This window comes from Pinus tabuliformis, chromosome 4_2, assembly GCF_031772625.1.
Source record: "Pinus tabuliformis cultivar Carrire ecotype Pingquan chromosome 4_2, CPIR1, whole genome shotgun sequence".
NCBI lineage: Eukaryota > Viridiplantae > Streptophyta > Pinopsida > Pinales > Pinaceae > Pinus > Pinus tabuliformis.
In genome coordinates, this window is record NC_142304.1 from 250,594,979 (window position 1) to 250,616,684 (window position 21,706).

The 21,706-nt window shown below is 32.9% G+C and overlaps 1 pseudogene; it reads right to left on the minus strand.

Moving 5' to 3' along the window:
* Window positions 1-15,019: 15,019 nt before the first annotated feature.
* LOC149168952 (protein NCA1-like) lies at window positions 15,020-21,494 on the minus strand (annotated as a pseudogene).
* Between the last annotated feature and the right edge of the window lie 212 nt (window positions 21,495-21,706).

Here is a 21,706-nt window from a genome sequence, read left to right on the forward strand (position 1 = left end):
TTCTCTCACAGACATTCATGTTTGTATACAAAATGGACAAGAGAAAATTGATTTTTTGCAGCTCGAATCTCAGCTACAACAAGAAGAATTAAAACAGAGGAGTCATTATGAACCTGTTTCTGTTCAAAAGATTGAAGCAGACTCCCATAAAGCAGCAGTTGTACATGCAGATGCAGAAGTTCAGTTTGTACTTCCCAAGCCCATCATCAGACCTTGGGAAGAGCTTGTCCACAACAAGCATAGAACTGGTCTTGGATATGAGAAGGACTTGTCCTTTCATATTCCAGATTACGCAAAGCCCATTTAGTTTCAGAGTGTTGGATTCCTTTAGGATAGTTCATCTCCAGTTGTTCCAGATTCTTCCCCTCTTCCACAGCAACAACAACAGATTGTGAAATGCCAACACTTTGACCGAACTATCCATTTGAAATATCACTATTTTGATCTTCATCCATGTAAGCACTGTCATAAAGTCACACATTCTTCACACAGATTCTTTAGAAACAAACGTCTTGCAAGAACAAAGATTCATCTTGGATGGATCACTTCTTGGCAATGGGCATCAACAGCCAAGAAGATATTTCAGTCATATGTCCAAACTTGTTCCAGAGTATTGAACAGTCTTGCACTTGAGTTTTCTCCATCATCTCACCTTATATCTATCAGGGGGGAAATGATGCTCATCTACAAGCTTCAAAGCCACATCAAGTTAGCCTGAGCCACAACCTGCCATACTAGATTCAGAGTTGTAGCCAGAAACAAAGATGCCCCTGAGCACGCCTTCAGTTGGTAATCTGGGACACTTCCTCTAGCAGAAGACTTCAGCTTCTTTCCAGCTTTGGAAGAGTTCCAGGAACTGCACTAAGCGTTTCAGTGTTGGTGGTCATCCTTAAACCACAGCCCTTTATACCAACATTTCAGAGAGCACATTCAGCCTAGTACTTCCATGCATTTTTTCACATTTTGTATTACAACTCTCTTCTTAGACTCATACATAGCCCTTTGGATTAAGGGGGGGAATATTGGACACCTAATCCTCAATGGTTTAGTGTGGAAGCCGAATAGACAAAAGGAAGTCCAAGAGACCTTGGGATGTGAAACCCAATGGTCAAACAATGTACTATAAATGTATATCAGTTGTTAATAAAAGATGTACTCTCATGTTTTATCTTTCATATTCCTTTGCTGCCCATGTGTGTTTAACATCATTATTTCAAGGATTTCATCTAGTTCTAATGTGATTTTCCTTTCTTCTTTAATCTATGGTAAAATAGTCTAGATTTGGATCTTGTCACTAATTATCATTTTTAAGAAAGAAACATGGAATACTAAATGTACACATAAAGGAGGGAAAACCATACTATAAGTACAAACAATCCTCATTGGTAAAATAGTTTGGATTGGTATATTGTCACCGGTTACCTTCTTTAAGCAAGAAACATATAAGGCTTGATGTTTACATGAAGATAGAGGAAACCCTAATTTGTAAGGCATACTTCAAATCCTTTGCAACATATTTATGGGGCCATAATACCCTGGTGTTAATTTATTTGGACACATACTCCATGAACCATCCTTTTTCTAATCGTCATCATTGGTGAAGAGAAAGAACTTTGACTAGATTGAATGATGCCAAACTCTAACATTTATTGGATGACATGATCAATGTCACTCTTCTATGCATATAAATACCAGTAAGGCTTAATATTCGGTGATCCACTTCTTGGTTGTAAATGAATAACATGGCCATGAACTTGATTAGGTCAAAGACTTTTTACTCATCTTTACTAATGCATTTGAATTATTATTGATAACCTTTTGTAGATAAACTAGAGTATAGGATTAAATTTTTGAACATCTAATGTGCAAACTTGTGAAATTGCATCATGGCGACCCTCTTTGACTAATGTTTTCATGCTATTATATCATATCACTTTATAATCACTAGTACAAAATGGCTAATTAGTTACAAAAAAACGACTAAAATTTTCATATAAATGACCATTTTTCAGTCGGTGACCAATAGTAGCTAATTTACAGTATCTTATAATGGGACCAACTTTTAGTCACATTTAGCTTAGTGATTAATTAGTTGTCTCAATTTTATCATCTAGTAGTATATATATATATAGTCATAAATTTGATCATAGATTTAGTCATTAATTGCCGCAATTAATGACCAAATATATAACAAAATACATTACTATATGATTCCCGAGAAAATCAATTAATGACCAAAGAAATATGACCAAAATGTTGGTCGTGTTATAATATATTGTAAATTAGCTACTAATAGTCATATATATATATATATATATATATATATATATATATATATATATACAAATTTTGGTCATCCTTTGAAATAAATTAATGACCAAACAAATATGACTAAATTTTAGTCGTGTTATAAGATACTGTAAATTAGCTACTAATAGTCGTATATATGAAAAATTTAGTCATCATTTGTAATCATAAATTTATCATTTGCAGTAGTCATTCATCTTTTTTTGGTATTTTCATATTCATTATATAAACGAATTATTTAGTTGTTTCTATTCATTTCATTTAATTTCATTCATAATCATTATAAACAACTATTTAGTCATATACTCATTTTATATTTGTTCATCATTAATCAATATAAATGACTAATTTAGTAGTTTTAGATTGATTTTATGTGTTCATTATTAGCCAAAAAAATTAATTAGTGTTACTGTGCAACTAAATTAAAAAAAATGTCATACAATGTGCATGTTCATCTAATATGATAATGTAAAGTTACATATGTTAATTACAAGGCTAGATAATATCATGTGAAAATAAAAATAATTTCAACCACAAATTTTATTATATAAAATGCCAAGTATTACAATATGAGTTTCCAACTTAATATTGGTTGGACAACAATTCACACATGAAATATTGTTTTTTCATTTCAAAACATTATCACTATGTTTCCAAGGCATTGCAAGTGAATTCACCAAAAATGAAGACTTGACCATTAGTCTCTATGTGTGTGTCTTATTCAAGATATTGGGTCTAAGGGTATTACTACACTACTTCTCTTCTCTCTCCCATTTTTCATTTATCACTCCATCATTATTGTTCTCCTCTTTCTTCAATTCCTGCTTCTTATAATCAATATTGAGTTCCTCCCCTAAAAATGAAAGAAGATACAATGCAGAGTGTAAGACATGAAAGGCGATGAATACTTGAATATAAACTAAAGTAGACTATAAAATATTTATATGAAATATACTTCAACGTCAACAACGTCAATGTCATTTTCCCCCATAAAATCAAGAAACTTGAATAAGTTTTCTTCTATTGGGAATGGTGGGCATTATGTGGCCATATGACCTATATAAAAAAAAAAAAAAAATCACCATAGAAAATAAAACCTTAGTAACTCAGTTATATTAAACCTTTAGAGAAATCTTAGGCACAATCATGCCAACTAAGTTACATGTTAAAAAGCTCAGCTTGTAGATAACTTGTTAAAATATATAATCTAAGGTGTGATGTTTAACCCTTGTCGTTTTATTTGCTACAACCTTTCATTCTCTAACGTGTGAACTTGGTCAAGTATATGGACAACCTGTGCTAAAATAGCAACATGAAAGTAAAAATTTTAATAGTCATGAAAATATTTTAACACAAAACAACTAAAAGGATTTCAATTAATATCATGTAATACTAAACTCATCTTCAAGTTTTGGATGTTTTTTAAATGGACATGATACCAAGTATTTTCAATTTCATAGTTAAAATACAAAACAAAAAAAAAGAAACATTCAGAATACAATCAAACAATAAAGAGAGGATATCGTGGAATGAACATTACAATTATAAGAAATTTGTTTACCTATCCATCAGTGTCTTGTCTAGTATTCCTAAAACATTTTCTTGTCGAAAATAACCATGAGGTGAAAGAATCACAAAATTAAAAAACATAGGAATGTCTACTAGAAACATTTCCAAAGTCGATGGCTCAAGTGCCTAAAGGATCTCTAACAACAAATGAATCATATCCAAGACATGCTTTGCATTGTCTCCCCATCCTTTTTCCAATGCCATTTCCTGTAACCTGCCCACACCACAGTCAAGTAACAATCAAATGAAGGCATTGTCTTTTTTTTTAAAATATTTTATATCTATTAAGTTTGAATCTAATTTATTTTAGGAACATATTAATTCATATTTAAAGCCATCGTGTCATGACAAGGTATCAATCAATTATATATGACATCAAAAAAATCGACCTTAATGAGGTCCTCAAACAGTTCCTACAATATAAATATTTTTCTTGCTGTGATATCTTGGGTAGAAAAAATAACATTTCTGCAAAAGAAAAATCCATATATTACTCGTTACACTAAATCCTCTACCTTTAACAAAGTAGATTGTAGCTTGGTTAAACTCTGTATCCTTTCATTCAACATCAATTTCTGCAAGATAAATGTCACGTGTTATTCTTTCCCATTTCTCAACATGCTACAAATGATAAATTGAAAGTCACATAAAACCAAGAGAAAACCATTTTCTAAACAAAACAAACAAACACACAATGTCTCTAATAAAACTTCACATCTCAAAAATTACTTTTCCACGTGCATAGGCCGAAGGTGATATTCTTTGAATCAACTTTAGTTCATACTTAATAGGATGTTTGCATGTTTACTACAATGTCATTATGGTTCTAGAAGAAATATATAAATCCAGGTTATTATCATTGAAATTCAAGTATAATTCAGAAAAATAACGTTGCAAGGTAGTGGAGAGAGAAACATTTTCATAATTAGGCTTCTCTATTTTAGTTTGATTTGAGTTGATTTTGTATTTGAATATATAGTTTTCTCGAAAAAGACATATGAATTTTTAATAAATTCATATTATATATGTCTAAAATAGTCAATCCATCCTTCTCTGTTATTCGATAAAGATTTATTGTGCATAGAATAATAATGAATTAACTATTAAACACAATGATGCAATATGTTAACCAAAGTAAGAAAAATGACTTGGTTGTGGTATTTGTGTGCTCAAAGGAAATCCAATAATGGTTGCATGATTTCTTTATCATGAAATAGTCTTGAAGATAAATGTTTGTTAAAAAATTGAACTCCATTACCAATGGAAGATGGTTGTCTTGGGCAATGAAAGGATTTGTTGAAGGGATCAAGGTATAGCTCCAATACATAGTTATCCTGTCACAGGTTTTTTTCCAAGGAACCAGAATTATTAAGGCATAGATAATCCACTGATGAGAATTTGTAGTGAAAAACATTAAGAATTTCTTACAGGGTCTAAAATGAAGCAACAATAGGAGAACAAATCCAAATAGTCCTCAAGTGAATTTGGGTACAAGAACACACTTTTTATTTTGTATATATGTACTTGATAGCATGAAGGAGGTTCGAAAGGTGTTTACACAACCCCTACCACAAGGAAATGTTTATTTCTTATAGATTATTCAACAAACAACGTGACAACAGGAAGTTGCACAGATCATTTTGTGACAATTAAATCATCTTTTCCATCTTCAAACCTTTGTGCACCACTTCCCAACATCTCTTAGATGGTAGCTTTTTAAGTCTTATCACAACGTAGCCTCATTTCTCAAGAAAAAGTTGAACCATGAAATCTTGTGACTGTTTGTCTATCCACTAGGACAAATAAACATGTTTTTATGAAGAATTGTAAAGGAATAGATGATCCACTAATGAAACTTTGTGGTTAAAAAAATGAAAAATTGCTTAAAGGGTTCAAAAAGAAGAAACAATAGTAGATTAGATCCAAATAATCCTAAAGAGAAGTTGGGTACAAGAACAAACCTGTTATTTTGTATATATGTGCTTGATAGCACAAAGAAAGAGGTTGGCAATGTGCTTACAAAACCCCTATCACAATAGGAAATGCTTTGTTCTTCTACCCTGATGAACAATCAACATGACATAAGAAAGTTCCATGGATTATTTTCCTGAAATACTTATAAAACGAGACAAAACATTAGACCAGAACATGCATATCCATTAAACACTAAAAATCATTAGGGATACACCATGTTTAACTAATGAAAAGAAAGGAGATTTCACCCATTAAAGTAGTAGAATTAGATATTCATTTTTCTGCCTTTGCAAGAATTATTAGTGTGTTTTAGAACAATGATTACCTACAAAAGTTTTGTTTTCTATCCATAAGGTTTGTTTTAGCAACAAAGCTCTTGGAAATGCAAGGTTCAACTCTGCCTGCCTTAGAAACAAATTCATAACTAGTAGGTATATGCTCTCAAAGTTTCACTATTCATGGATAGGCATGCATAATTTTAGGTGCATGTTCCTGAACACCTTTACTTGAGACAATAATTTTTCAGCTTACTCATTTGTACTAGGCACCAAAATACATCAATTAGAGATTTTTTGCCCAAAAGTGCCCATAAAATTTTCACATAATTTCCATGTCATAATATGTAAACTAATAAAAAACATTTAGATTTAAAAAGAGGTACATGTCCTAAATAATTTTAAATTGTTTAATTTAGGTATCCGTGAAATATTTAATTATTAATTTGGGTATCGGTAAAATATTTTATTAATGTTATTTACCTACCTTACCCATATGAATTAAAATATCAAAAAAAAATATTAATGCAATGTAAATCTTGATAGTAATGACAAATTATAAATTAAAAATGTGGACCCATTTGACATTAACAACCATGCCCCCAAAAAATAGTCAAATATAAAATATATATAAACAGTGAAATATAAAATAGTTAAATAGTTAAAAAATCTATTCTAGAAAGGACAAATTACTGGATTTTGGCCAAAAATATAAAATATAGAATTAAATATAAAATAGTTAAATATAGTTAAATATAAAATTGTTAAATAGTTAAAAATAGTTAAATAGTTAAATATTATATAATTAAAAAATACATTCCAAAAAGGACAAATAACAACGAAAAATATAGAACATATAGTTAAATACAATTAAATATAAAACAGCTAAATATAAAATAGCTAAATAGTTAAAAAATGTATTCCATAAAGGACAAATTATCGGATTTTGAACAAAAAATATATTTTGGGATTGCGGCTTCAGTAAACAATGTAATTAAAAGAACACCAAAAAAATAGTATATATATATATATATATATATATATATATATATATATATATATATATATATATATATACATATATTTGTCATATAATGAGGGATTTCGATAAAAGTAAAAAATTAGAAATAATATATTAAATTTTTTTATTAAATCTCGTGCTAATAAATATTATGGAGCATAGATAAAAGTAAAGTAATATTTAAATATTGTCTACATGGCATTTTTTATTAATTTTTTTACTTTTCCTGAGGAGACCACTTTTAGGCTGAAATTTCCTCTAATGCATAATGCAAGAGAATCTCTTACACCTCTCTAAGGTAGCTCCTAAGAAATTTTGGAGGCAGATCCTGACTAGGAAATCTAAAGATAATAATAAAATTGCTTTACACGATTGGAATTCCTATCTTAAAAAGCTCTATGAATCTCCAAATATCATGAATAACTTTGAAACCCTGCCCACAACGAAAGAAGTCTTCTCTCTAGAAGACATTGATTTTGGGGTTAAATGCCTGGCTAATGGGAAAGCTAAGGACATTGAAGGTTACCAGGCAGAAATCTTAAAAATTGGAGGCCTTGTCCTCATCCCCCACATCCACAAGCTTTTCAATCAAGCAGTCAAGCAAGGGTTCCCTAAGTTATGGACTGAGAGCCTCATTATCCCTATTTTTAAAAATGGGGATACAAATAACCCCTCTAATTATCGGACAATTATGATCAGCCCTCTCTTAGCTAAGTTATATGGTAGTATTTTGGAAAAGAAGTTGAGCATATGGCTTGAAAGTGAAGATAAGCGGGCTAAAGGCCAAGCAGGTTTTAGAAGGCATCACTCAACAACAGACCACCTCGTTACGCTTAGAATCATTGTGGAGGAATGTCGTAATGATAAATCCAATCTCTTTTGTTGCTTTGTGGACTTTAGAAAGGCTTTTGATATGGTTCCTAGAAACAACCTTTGGAATAGATTAGAAGAGCTAAAGGTTCCTTTCGAGTTGAGAGTTGCCGCTATTAGATTATACGAGAATGTAATTGCCAAGCTAAAAAGCAATGAGGGGTGGTCAAAAGATATTAAGTGTAATATTGGAGTTAAACAAGGTTGCCCCCTCTCCCCTACCCTATTTGACATTTACATTGACAAGCTCAAAGGTTATTTAGAGGAAGCAGGATGTGTTGGCACGATCTTAGCTGGGCTAGTCATCATCCTTCTTCTTTATGCTGACGATATTGTTCTCCTTGCAAGGTGTCCATCTGATCTTGATAGGCAGCTTAGGCTTCTTAAGGATTTATGCTCTACCATGGGTATGACTGTTAACACTCACAAAATAAAAGTTATGATTATCAAATCCAAGAAGGACACCTACGCTAATTTTATGTATGACAATAATAACTTGGAGGAAGTATATTCTTACAAGTACCTAGGAATTGATATTCATCACAAGCTCAACTGGAACTATAGCATTGAGAAAAGGATTAATGGGGGGTGGAAAGCTTACTTTGGTCTTGAAAATAATTGTAAAATGACAAACCTCATAATGTGGGATAAAAAGAAGTTCCTCTTTGAAACTTTAGTCACTCCTGTTATCTTATATGGATGTGAGGTTTGGGGTTGCAGCATCTCTAGAGAATCCTGGAGAAAGATTGAGCAAATCCAGAAGCGCTTTATAACATATAACCTGAAAATTAAAAGCAATACACCCTACCCTATTCTCCTTATAGAAGTAGGTCTTTCCCCTATCGAAAGCCTAGCTATCACTAGGCTTCTATTGTACAAGCACAAGCTCAATAACATAGGAGATCATAGACTTCCCAAGCTAGCTTTAAATTCCAGCCAAAACCATCTAAGGCTCAAATGGGTGTGGTATAAAGACACGAGGGCTTGGATAAACCATTGGGAGATCACCGAGAATGATGCACTACAAAACATTAATAACATTAAAAATATTGTTACTTCTAAGTTCAAAGAAAAAATGTGGTGTGAGAAAGATTTAGCGGCTAAAAGAAAATTAAGTTATTATAAGAAGGTCATCAACCCCACCCTAGAAGATCAAAATTATCTCTCTGTTTTAGCTAGCTCAAAGAAGAAAATTAATTTAGCAAAGTTTAGAATGAACTCTCATGAGCTCCATAGTGAAACAGGTCATTGGGCAGTTCCTAAAACACCATGGATGGAAAGAATCTTCCATCTCTGTGATGATAGGAACATTGTGGATGAAAACCACTTCCTCTTAGAGTGCCCCACATACAACCACATTAGATCTCAGTTTCATAATCTTTGTCATAATAGTGACCTTCCTAGCTGTTTACGATGTCAAAATTATAGTGAGCTTGGGAGGCTTCTCTCCAAGCTTTTTGAGCATAGAAATAAAATCTTAAATCAAACTAAATAATTTGTTTCTTTAGGTCCAATAGACAAAATTTTAGTCTCAGTGGATGTTAACCATCATCATCATCATCATCATCAACAAAAATATTTCACACAACAACACAACAACAAAATTAGGAGAGTATCTAGTTTAAGGGTAGATAAATAAAAATAAATGGTAGATCAGTACAAAATTCAAGGCATTTTTCATGGAAAAAGAACAATCTACCCCTATCAACATGGCATTGGCTTCCAACTTGCACATGAGACAAAAGTTGAGGCACCTCAGGAGATGGAAGACAATATTTCATCGTAGTTGGTTTCTACCACTATAGAAGGTGGGTAGGACCTATTGGACTCAAAAAAACCTTGTCGTAGAACATAGTTATGATTTGGATGTCACAATTTTTGCCAAAACATAGTAGAAACCACTGGAGGAAGGGGTCCAATCAACATAGAGAACTGGCTAGACTCAAACCACAATGAATCCTGATAGTCTGTATAAGCCACCTGTTGTGAGTACAATATTCTTGTTTTCGATGAAAGGATTGTTTGAAATTAACAAGGTTTATTAAGAGTTGATTCATGTTAGATAATGGTATTTAGTACTGAGAAAAAAATAAATATGGAAAAAATAAAATAAGAAGTTAGTTTCCTAAGGATTATCTTCAACAAGGATTGAACCAAATTTCATAATTGATATTTGTCTTGACATGGATTTGGGAAATTTACTCTATGTTGGCCCTCCCTCCTCATGTTCAGAGCAGTAGGATTTTCTCTACACATCCCACTACCTAGGTTTCTTTTACAAGAAAGGATCTCTATAGATAGATAATTTTATCAAGACCCAAATATGAAATTATAGCCACCTTAGAGATTGAAGAACTACACAAGAAAATGCCATTAATATACTAGTCATTGTCTCTAAAATTAAGCTTCATTAAAAACTCTTGGTGAGGTACAATCCTCAGTCATTATTATATTGTGTCCATCACCTTCAGTAGCAATTTCTTGCAGCGATACAAATGGTACACCTACGAACCCATTGCCCTAGCATTCCATCAATATTATTGTTGATTAGAGATATTGTGGGACTTGAAAACTAGTGACTGGTGGCACAGGCACATCTATGATGAAGAGGAATGAATATTCTAAGAAGAATTAAAATGACTACCCTATCAAGGCCTAGAAACAGATGATGATAAACCATGTCCTTGAGAAGAACCACTACTCTTAGGTTCTTGTGTGAATGGAATATGATTTGATCCCAAAGCCTTACTTGGTAGTGAATGTAGCATCAAGGAAATAATATCCCCAAGTCCATTTGGATATTGGTTCATTGAAACCCAATTTGTAGATTAATGGTTAGTTACTATGTTCTCTCAACTTGAAACAAACTAGGTATTACTAGCAATATCGATCATCATGTTTCTTGAAACAGCTTCTTCTTGCTGAGAAGATGAATGATCCCTTGCACCAACATTGGAGCTGGAAACATTTCCATGTCTAAGCATAGAAGAAATTTAATTCCATCCAACTGAATGAAAACTCCTTTGTATACCAAACAACACATGAAACATACTAGGATGGTGTTATCATTCCAACAAATATGACAGAGTAAGCACCACTATCATCTTTTCATATGCATTTGCTTGCACACAACACAATTTATTTTCTCTATTTTTAAGTCATTTTCTTTATGATAGGATTTCCATTCCATTTGGATATACATACTATTCAAATTTAGTTATTTTTTGAACCTACTCATATCTTGGGCTAATGCTTTCAATTTTTTTGTTGATTGGGCTATGGTCTAGCCATAGGATGGTGGGAGTTTACCACAAATTTCCCAGCTTCTATTATCAGTGAATTCCTTTATGGAATCTACTCCATAATTCCTAGAGTGATATGTTCCCAAATTTTGATCAATGCTTTTCTATCTAAAAGCTTGGTGGCTTTTGTTAGGGAAAAGGCTATTAATTTGTTTAGGACTTGTGAGACTACTGTAGTCTATTTCTATTAGGAGAGTATGGTACTTCTGGTTTAATGTCCCTAGAATATTTTATCCCTCTCCAAACGATGTTTTCTTCTTAAGATTAAGGAATATCTACCTAAAATTGTATTTGTGTATGTCAGCACCTTACAAATCACAGAGGCTCTGAGGATGAAAATGGAGGTACAAAGAAGGTTGCATGAACAACTGGAGGTAAGGGTTATATCTCCCTTTTTTTGGCATTCATTCTTTGTACATTATTCTATTATGTTGTTGTGAAGTATGAAATTCAAAAAGTCACATTTATTTTGTCTTTGTTTTTAGAATGTTCAAAGACACTTGCAGCTTCATATAGAAGCACAGGGAAAGTACGTGCAATCGATTATAGAAAAATCAAGGGAAACTCTTACAGGTTACAAAGTGGGGTCAATTGGATTTGAAGATACTCATGCTCAACTTTATGAGTTGGCCTAAAAAGTGAAAAGTGAGTGTTTTAACTCTACATTTGCTACTTTGACCTTCTCCACGATGCTTGAAATCACTGGTCTATTTCCAGAATCTCAGATTTCTTATCAACAATCATAGGCTATAGACTATTTTTCATAGAACTGCCTCACTTCAAACGAGAGTTCTAAGAAGATTCCTACAAAGAATTTGCAATATGGTGGTAGAAAACGCCCAAGGTATTCTTATGATAACAAGGTGAAGTTTTGGTAGGATGAAATCAGAGAAAATATGAGGCTACAAGAACTGATAGGATAAGAAAATATTTCTTCACTTTCCTCTAGGAGCAAGGATTCTTCAATTGTATTTCATGAGAGGACTACTAGTGCCATAATACAAGAAGAATAAAATGGAAACTATTTATCAGAAAAAAATGAATATAGTGTGAAATAAATGGACTGCTTGTTGATCCACCCATAACAAGAATATTAGCCTTTTCTAGTGCTTTATCTCTCCAAGAAAGTAGTCAAATGTATGAGGCATCTAAATTTTACACAAATAAATATAAGGCATGTTCCAAGGGGTATAACAAATTCTCTAAAATGACAGAGGATTTGGATTTGATTTCCATTGGTGATACCACAGTGTCCTACAAGGACAGAGGGCTTTATTTTAATGGTTTTGGGTGGAGCAGATGAGAAATGTTTCAAAACATGTCTATGTCTTTAACACATGAGGATTCCATAACTACTTTTATGCTTTATATTGAGAGCCAATAGCCATTGTATTAGGGATTTATACATTGTGTTTCCATGAGAAGGTCTTGTACTCTTTTATCCTTAAGTTTTAAACCTGGTTGAGTCCTTTTCTAGTAGAACAATTACCATAATTCTTTAGATGTACTATGATGTAAATATTGCAATTATATGACCTTATACACTAAAAATTCTTTGGCTTTTGTGGTTCTTTGTATTGTAAAATTAGGTCAAGGCTACTTTTAACATTGAAAAGTTCACATAAATTATAAGTTCACTTGAAAACAATCTCCTGGGATGTGAAGAATTTGGCTGCAAGTTAGGTATATACCTTCCAACATTTCCAAATGGCCATATTTGAGGTAAACTTTATTCCTATTGATGTGGAGGGTTGTGTCTTACTAAAATAACTCTATGGGGAGCTTATATTTTCCCATCTGTAGATAAACCTTTGAAATCTGGACCCACATCACCTACCCTAGCCCTGGGTATGAAAGTTTCTACAAGCCTAACAACAAGAATTATTACAGTGGTAGAAGGAATATTTAGGTTTATCCCGATGGTGTGCTGTCCAGGAGCTATACAGCAGAGGTGGCCATCATCCCACTATGAAGAACATGGGAGGACATATAAAGATGATGGACCTGAAATGCTTTAAAGAGTCTTTCTTTCACAAGATCCTCGTCTACCATCCATAGGATGATTTACAAGTCTTTTGTTGTTCTTTGGCATACATCCAGCCATGCTACTATCACAAAAGGTCACTTTTTCATATTCTAATCCAACCAATTGAGTTGGGTGAGGACAAAAACTTAAATCCATGAATGGTTTCCCTTCATTTTCAACTGTTGTCTGATTGGTGTTAAAGTTATAATTATTACCATCAGAAGTAGTTCCATAGTTACAACTTGAAAATATATGTAGATGATCATCCATGACCTGGTTATTGAGGGCATCCACAGACACACTTTTAGAATGAAGGACATGTGATTCCACCACTTTCCTTTCAAACCTTGAAGTTGATTGCACATTTGAAACTAGATTCCAGCCAATAACCATTTTATCTTCAAAAGTGCATCCCTAATCAACTAAACTATTAGAATTTGTTGCATTGCTAGTGGCCCAACCCATTGACAAAATAACTATTGCCACTAGATTGACTTCCTATGTTTCTGAAACTAAAGCTTGGGCTGCTCCCTATAGCTTGATAATCAGGCAAACATGGAGCATCCATGAGATTCGGTCGCTCACTAGGATAAATATGTGATTCAATATCCACATTATGTTCGTCAAACATATTTTCCAAATCAAAAGTTTTTCGTAGGCTGCAAGGTGCTCCTTTGGGCTTACATTATAACTTAAAAACTAAACCCTAGATAGCTTAAAACCTATCAAAATTGCAATCTCTGAATTACTAGAATCTACAAACACATGTTGCTGGAAACACTAACAGAAAATATGCATCATTGTTTTATATAATCTGAAAACAGTAAACTCTAATGATATAGCTCAAAACAAAAACTTGCTATCCATCTCAGCAGTTCCTTTAAGCAATAAGAAACATGGCTAGGGTTTATAATCACAAAACCTAAATTGTTTACACTCCTACATTGTTCAAAAGTGAAGATTTAACACTTTAATTATGTTGCATATTTCTTCCTTGAACTAAGTATTTCCATTATTTTATAGCCTTTGTTAATGCATTTTTTCTATATTGGTTGGATTGTCTTTGAATGTAACCACTTCAACGTTCTAGATGGGGTTATTCCATGAGCTCCTCAGAGCTTGTTTGTTGTTCATATCCATTGGCTTCTTGTCCTCTAACATCGAAGGTGAGTTGTTAGTGTCTCTCCTTACTTTCTTTGCTACTTTACACTTGTCACTCTTGAATTTCCTTGAAACTTATATTTTGGAATAATTAACAAATAGAGGGGCTTCCCCTATTTTGGGATCTATGTTGAGCCCTAAACTATCTAATCTTACCTCCATTCACTTATGGTGGAAAATCACAAAACTAATTTTGATGTATCCATTGTCTTTTTGCAAAACTGAACCACTATCTTTTTTCCGACTTCTAGAAAAATGAATGTCGCTATAAAACTAAGGAAGATCCAAAGTTGTTATAAGGGAAGGATCCCAATATACTTGTAAGTGATTAGAAAAGTTATTTGTTGTTAAAAAACCAATTTAATTAGTAAAACAACTATATTTCTTAGCATCAGTTGAAGGAATGTTTTGCCTCATATTGAATACATCACTGCCCCATAAAAAAATGTATAGTAAAGGAAACAAAGGAACCAAACAAAAAAAATAGCTTACCTTATTTTCTATAGATGGGTCCTCATGAAGGAAATTCCAAGCATTTAACTGCTTCTTGAAACCTCTCTGTAGAAATTTTTTCATTACATAGGGATTTGTTTACATCAACAACCTTATCTAATGAAACTGCAACATCAATTATTTGTAGAACAAAATATTCAAGCATGAATAACTGCTGAAAAAGGTTTGAAGAGAATAATTCTCTGCAAAAGATGCAAGATTACAATTTACATTAGATGGACATATTCCCGAGCCCATACATCGCTCAGATAATTTAGTTAATAAACACCTAACCATCCTCACAAACCTAAAACTCAAGCTCAACCTTTTATTTCAGGGAGATGAATAGAATATGTAAATTAATAAAGCATCAAAGAAAGCGAAAATGCACTATCATGCCCATATCTACTCTCCATGAATTTTCTAGAACGAACATATTAAAAGAACAACTATTTAAATACAAAATAAGGGTTTCTTACATCAGAATATCTTATGAAACCTAACTTGTGAGGATAGTTTTGTAAAATATTTAATGGCCTTTCTACAAACACGTAGCGCATGAGAATAGTACAATTGTGATGCTAAAATATCATTCTCATAGTACTTAATATCTCCAATTTTGTTGAGAGACATTGAACGTGCAAGCACTTGCAACAACATTATCACCAAGATTCCATTTACGAGAGAACAAAGGATAGAACTTCAGAACACACAAAAATTTAAAACATAAAACACCATTTGCCAACAAAATTAATGATTATCTACTTAAAATGTATTGATGCTTTTTTCAAAAAGTAAGAAAATGGATGTCCAAACATAATGTAAAATTAAAATCCATAAACAAAATCAGACACCTTGTCCCATAATCCACATATGCATAGATGTATTTAATAACAAGTTGAATAGTTACATATTACATAACTAACATAATGCTTATGCATGGTTTTTATGATATTTTCCCATCTACTACACATTACATATCTGTCTTAATTCAGACATGAAGAGATAAATAGAGTAGAGGAGAGGATTTCCATGAGAATGGAAGAAAGAAACCTCAACATCATTAGTAGATAATTTTGAAAGAGACTTGATACTCTCATTATAGTGCTTGACTGCACCACTGACATCTCCCATTGTCCAACTGCAAAATGTAAAATATAAATTAGTATGATTGAGAATATTATATTTTCACACCAATTTGACATTATATTGATTGAAAACAAAATAGGTTATAAAAATCATCTAATCATTAATCACTATATATTAAAAATATTATTCTAGCAAGGATAATTTTAAAGAAACAATGGGATAGGTTGGCATCTTTTCTTCCCATAACTGCTATAACAAAGTAGCTTGATTTACTAGGTGTGACAAGGATAAATAAGGTACACTGATCTCAAATAAAAATCTAAAGCCAAAAAAAAACTAATATCTCTGAATCCAAAATAAACATATCCTTTTCTTAACAAGAAAAATTTGAATAAAACTACTTTCAGTTTTTCTAAAAAAGAAGACATCCACTCTCTTTCAAGAAAAGTTAAAACCATCTTTGGAGAGTTGTATCTAAAATACTAAAAAAATGCCCTACTATCCTATAGGCCTATGGCATATGCTTCTGTAGCCTATATATATGCTATAAGATGTGAAATATCAGGTTAAGACAATATAATGAACTATCCAAGGTTTTGCAAATCACTTTCCCTCCATATTTAATTATTGTCTTACCATAAGATGTGAAAGTGGGATGTGTGTGAATATTAGAGAGAGAGAGAGACAGAGAGAGACCAGAAATCCCCCAGGATGTCAAGAACAATTCCATGTTGAGAATATAACTCTGGAATGCTTCCATATCTTTCCATCTGTTCATGGATATCCTCTGCACATAAAGTCAGCCTTGACTTTGAACTCTCTAAATTGTGGGTCTGAAATCCCTGCACATGTTATATAGTTCAAAAGACAAATCTTGTGTAAAACACATACAACTAAATATATTCCCCCAAATATATTTAAAACAAATGATGTTCACTGCTGAAACTTTCAAAAGAAAATTAAAATGTAAACAAGTCCTTCCTTGCTACTTTTTACAATGTCAATATGTAATAACCTTGTTATTTTTGTCCATGTTTTTCATGACAACATTTCAAGATTTCATAGAAAAGGGAAACATTAACCAAACAAAAATCATGCATGAAAATGATTACCACCAAGAAGAATTTGTTTTATCCTTACAAGAGAAAGCTTATGACAATGCTTTATTTACATAACCAATTCATGACAATTCGTTCTTGGTTTACTCATTACATGTTGTAGCAGGAAGTTTCCTCTTTCCAAAGAAAGATCCTCATAAGTATCATTCTTGAGTTCTCTTATATCTTCCTTCACTTTTATATCATCTGAATTAGGTATTGTTATCTTAATTCTAGCATGCCCTTCAATGAATTGATCAACAAGTATGTGAGGATCAGGATCAAGTTCAACTATCAATGTGGGCTCCGCACAAAGGGAAATCACTGAAGAGAAAAATGCATGCTTTGAAGAAAAAATAAAGAATGTAAATGAATTACAATTAAATGGGATCTATAGCTCACTAATCCGAACATAGAATGGGATATTGTTTAATGAGTTTTAAAAAATCGGCCAAACAACCATAGTAACTACTAACAACACTATCTAGTATCTAGTATCAAGATAATAGTATTTGATATTTCATCTTGATATCGAGGGTAGCTTGGCTTGAAAAATTAATGACTACAAGGTACACATTTTCTTCTTTGATAAAGTCAAGCATTCCCTTTCTTATCCTTCTTAGGTCAATCACTTAATATTCCTTGCGTTCTTCCTATATCTTTTCTCTATCTTTGTTGAATGCCTTTGCAAATGGACATACATTACTCATTTATATGGATCAAGATAAATTTCCTCCCTTATTATGCCTATTACTTAAACATTTACCCAAAACATGTAAGTTGATCCCTTGGGAACATCAGAATTAAGATTGTTTCAAAAATGCAAAGTTGTAGTATGTTACTCTTAATTAACTTTTCCATATTTAGAGTAAACCAACATGTTGTAAAACATTAAAACCTATTCAAATACTATGTATATTTTGAAACTTAAGAAATATCCAAACAAAAAATTTGAGGCCTAAGAAGATTGAATGGTACAAATGTTGTGCGTTAAGTACTTTAAACTTGATTCGACTGCATTCATTTGCCTTACCAGAACATTCGACTCATTTATTTCTTGTATTCAGCCAAAGACTTATGTGGTATTAATAGAGACAATTCAACTAAATCACCCATTTCCAACTTTTGACAAGGATCACTAACATTTTTGTGATTCACTCTTGGCCTCAACGCCTCTTTTATTGGCAAACGATATGATGTAAAAGGTGAACTTCTATAAGCTATTTTGTTTAGCAAGTCCTTCATAGTTGAATTTGGAGGTAGTTCTTGCACAGTCATTTTTTTAACAACAATAAATGTTGCTTTATTCATGAAATTGATATGATGCTAGAAATTTCAAACAACATACATGAACAATTGTGTAAAATATTAGCTAATGAATTTTAAAACAAGCAGATTGCAAAGAAACTACATCATAAAGGGCCTCCATCTTCCCTTTTCCCATTGTCCAACTAAGCATTTTAGTTAACTGTTCACAACCATTGGTTCTTCCAATAGAATAATATATACAAGCCTCGAGTAAAGGAATATTCAACGAAAGAAATGCTCGAGGAGGGATAAGTTGGTGATCTATATATAAATTATTCCATCAACCCTTTAGTGTTCACTCTTTAATGGATAGTTACCCTGAAAATATAAATCCATGGGGACAAGTCCTCTAAGAAACCTTCTACCATCAAAACGGTGTTAGACCTCCATCTGGGAAGACTTAGGTACTGCTAAGTCAATCTGAGGGAAATGTTGATCACGCAAGCCATCTAATGCACCTTAATGGAAGAAACAATAGGGATACTATAATTGGTTATGGGTATATCTTCTTTAGTATTCCCATGTATTATCAGGGTCATGACACAATGTAATCATGGTAAACTTTCCCCTTTATCCTCATAGGATTGTGTGCTCCCCCTAATGTTCTTAGTAAGGGGGTGTAAACACCCATTCTATCTCTTCCATCTACTAAGATTTCCCAATGAATTCATGGAAGTGTAATGATAAATTTCTGCCTCTACCACCATTCAATCCTTATAAATCCTTTACCCAGATAGAATTCCTTCATTCGCTAGTAAATAAGCCTCCCAATTTTGTTTTTTTGTAACTTTCATCATGCTAAACCCTCAAAGGATTATAAAAGTAGCATAATCCTCATCATCCACACAGAGTTTTCTTACTGAGACACTTTAAAGGGTGGAGGAAATCGGTAGAGAATCCCACACATAATTAATCTTATTTTTGTTAAGATTTTGGAAAAGGAAAAATCCCTAGAAGATAGGATGACATTTCTAGATAAGTTGCAATTGATGCCCCTGCCACCTGCAGGTCCTGTGTTCCCCTTGGACATTCCATCAAAGAGAAATTCCTGAAGAGTATGGATAAAATTACTTCTTGGAGGGACACGATAGATCCAAATTCATGGGGCTTTGGATCCAATCTCACATTTGCAGGCTTCAGATTCCACAAACTTGTCTTTCCGCATTAAAAATTGGATTTTAACAACTTTCTCTGGAGGGACATGGAATACCCCAAGGCTTGGGGCCTTCGATCCAATCATGCATTTGAAGCCTTTAGAGAATACAAACCTATCTCTTCCTTTTAAAATTAGATTTTAACAACTCTCTTAGAAGGGAAACTGATTGGGCTATGATTCTGTGAGTTGGTTCTTTTTCATCAAAAATCAATTTATTTCTAGCTTGTTACATTTTCCTTTGAGTAAAACTAGTCAACCGTAATTACAGGACCATAAGAGAGTATTCCAGTCTATGGTTTCCCTTACCTCATGGATGTATGTATCATCAAGAATTATTCTCTAAGCTTTGATATTTAATGGACAATTTAAAAAATGGATAGAGTACTCATCATCAAATCCACACATAAAAAATATTGAGGACCTTTGTAATCCCCGTTTCTACAAGATTTTTGTGGTTCAAACTTTCTGGTGTGCTAAGGCTCAAGAGCCAATAGAAGGTCATACTTTTCAAAAATGCAAACCTTTTGCACGCGCGCGCACACACACACACACATATAAGTTCTTGGTGTAATTCTATTTGCAAACTTTATTGGCATCTAATCCAAAAAGGAATAGTGACCTCTCTATATATTCAACTATAATTCTGACCATTAAGATAATTTGAAAACATAGCTAATCAAGATGCATCACTTCGCTCAAATTTTTAATCTTCCAATTGCATGAATTAGCTTTACCAATATCCACTTGATTTCATGCAAGAAAACCTTCATCAGTGGTTGTAGTTATTAAAATTGCATGGCCTTTGAGGGAAGATATATGGTTATCTTCTTTGTTTGGATCTAGTAGGGAAAATGGCTGCCATCAACTGGGAATGAATTCTAGTGATTGATAAGTGGTCAAATGGTCAATGGAGCAGCCTCCATCATAGATGGAATTCTCAAAATTCTGGGCACATATGCACATGAATGCCCAGATTTTCAACTCATGTTGTAGAGCTTGAAACTTGATAAGAATGGAAATAATGTAAGGAATCCTGGTCACACAACAGATAAGTAACATATCATCTTTGATGTGCCAAGTGATGTTGAATGAAGGAAACTTTAATTAAAATTTTGTACCACAGAAGACAGAGAAAAAGAAGTTTGAACCACAAAATTTTGAAAATTTGGCTACAGTTTGTAAAGAAATTGATTTTTTTATGTATTTCATGGTGTTTGTAATAGTGATAAGTGTCTTTGAGATTACAAAATTATCTTCTATGTCATGATTGAGTGTAATGACAGTAGCACTTTCCAATCGCTAAGTTTTAGAGCACTTTACACTTGATCAGAGCACTAGTTAAAAATGCATTGGATATAAAGTTGGTTCCTTTGCTATCCATAAAATAATCTCTCACTGTCCTTCTAGCTACTAAAGAGCTAGAGGAACCATCCATACTTAACCAGCCAGTTAGTACAATATTGATTAATGTTTCTATGAACCTTGGAAATATTAAGGAAGTTGTGTTGTATTTGTTCTTTAATTAAGGAAGCAGTCTCATATTCTTCTACTACTAACATTGACTACCCTTTTCCACTCTGGGAAATTAAGTTAAACAAGATATCTAAACCTAATACCCTCACTTCTCTATCTACTTGATCTTTAGACCTGAGACATCTGATCAACAACATTATCCAGTCATCATCACCTGCTCCACTCATTGGAATGCAGATATAAGTTAGCTCTTTCCAGATGAATTCTGGATCAATATCAAATATTTCAGAGACTGCAAGGGAATCCACCTCTGAGTCACCTCTGTCAATCTCCCATTCTACACATGCGACAAGCCCTGGTTGCACCCATGGCATTCTTTTCTCAGGAAACACAAACATGGAAGTAGGCACATGACATTAGACAATCATTTAGAGTTCCAAATATTTGATGAGAAAGCATGATTGTGGTCTCTTCCTCTGTCCAAGACATAATGCATCCACATAGCCCTCCACATCCACATATCTCTAGAGTCTGCAGTGACTGCTGCAGAATTTAAAGGAACTGGAGTGAGATGGAGTTCATAGCA